General features: G+C 44.5%; 1 protein-coding gene across 1 annotated transcript in view; it reads left to right on the top strand.

The window, feature by feature from the left end:
* Nucleotides 1-1,731, top strand: part of LOC111978777 (cerebellar degeneration-related protein 2-like) — a 21,652-nt gene that overhangs the window by 12,972 nt on the left and 6,949 nt on the right. The window lies entirely within an intron of this gene.

The raw sequence follows: 1,731 nt of genomic DNA, 5'->3' as shown, positions 1-1,731 counted from the left end.
TGTTATACACGGTCCCTTAGCCCCATTCTAATAGTCCCTATTCTGTTATACACGATCCCTTGTCCCACTGCCTTATCTAACGGAGCAGTGGGACAGCACTGAATCCACAGAACTGAATGAGATTTTATTTCTATGACTGGAGCAGCCTCCTCATTGTTTACGAGTTTAACCCTTTGAGGAGTGACCTCTCGTGTGTTACCTCTAGTGTTCTCTTCCTGAACGTTATCGTTTAGTGAGGATTGAATCGGCCTTAGATTTGAAATTGGAATGGGAATTAGCAGTCATGAAATAGGAATTGGTTAAGTAACGTTCAACGTAGGGTTGAATGTGCTGTGCATAGTGCTGGAAGGGTAACAGAGGAGTTAATTAGCTGTGAGTGCAGCAGGCAGGTCTATGTATAAGCCCATGCCAGAGAGGAGCTGGCAGCAGCCTGCTTTTCTCCTCATTAGTTTAATTGAGGGAAGACAGGACAAGACAGGACAATAAGAAAGAGGAGAGACAGCATGGTTGAAAAGCAAGCACTGGAACAAAATGATGCGTGTGCAACAAATTCCCAGGTGTGTGTGTGTGCGTGCGAGCGAACTTGCCATCTCTCCTGTCTGTTCTCAGGTGTGTGTGTGTGCGTGCGAGCGAGCTTGCCATCTCTCCTGTCTGTTCTTTCTGTTTCTGAACCCTCTTCAGAACAACAAACATACTGTGTTCTCTCTCGTTGAAGATCAGATTCTGATTTAGAATGAACTCTGATTATCAGATAACTGGAGTGTTGATCAGTAATCCCATTGTCCATCACTCTCAACCTCAGAGTTTTACTGTCAGCTCAGCTCAGTCTCTACAATGAGAGTGATGGTGTTTCCATTGAGTTGTTGTGTGTTTTCCCTTRTCAGATATGACCACAGGTCCCAAAACACAAAACATATCTCGCTGCTGTGTCAGACCTGAAAATATAGACTCTGCATCGGGCTGATTCTCTCTGAAGGCAGAATACAATGAGAATATCTCTCAATTAGGGTTTTTCCCCACTGCACCATTTTACCATAAAATGTGTTCTTCAAGTGTTCTTCAACCCTGTTCCAGGGTGTACACGACTACACGTTTTTGTTTGAGCCCACACTCTGCTCGCATGTGAATAAAATGCATAATCTAACAGCAACTTCATATCCTGTCACTTTCTACTTTAGACATTAGCATCCCCTCCGCCCTGCTGCAGAGAGACATACTGCATAATATATAGACCCTGTGGAGAAGTGGTGTCTTCTTGTCTTCTGATGATCTTGGCAGACATCGCAGACCTTCACTGACAGAGATACCAGGGTCAAAACGTTGCAGATCTTCACTCACAGAGATACCAGAGTCAAAACGTCTCAGACCTTCACTGACAGAGATACAAGGGTCAAAACATCTCAGATCTTCACTGACAGAGATACAAGGGTCAAACATCGCAGACCTTCACTGACAGAGATACAAGGGTCAAAACGTCTCAGATCTTCACTGACAGAGATACAAGGGTCAAAATGTCTCAGACCTTCACTGACAGCGATACAAGGGTCAAACGTCTCAGACCTTCACTGACAGAGATACCAGAGTCAAACGTCTCAGATCGTCACTGACAGAGATACAAGAGTCAAAACATCTCAGATCTTCACTGGCAGAGATACTTTTTCTCTCTAGCGTTGTCTCCCTCCCCCTTTCTTTGTCTCCCTCTCTTTCTCACTAGAATGAGCTTGTTCATCT

Source organism: Salvelinus sp. IW2-2015, linkage group LG18, assembly GCF_002910315.2.
Source record: "Salvelinus sp. IW2-2015 linkage group LG18, ASM291031v2, whole genome shotgun sequence".
In the NCBI taxonomy this organism is placed as follows: Eukaryota; Metazoa; Chordata; class Actinopteri; order Salmoniformes; family Salmonidae; genus Salvelinus; species Salvelinus sp. IW2-2015.
This window is presented reverse-complemented; position numbering and strand designations above follow the sequence as displayed.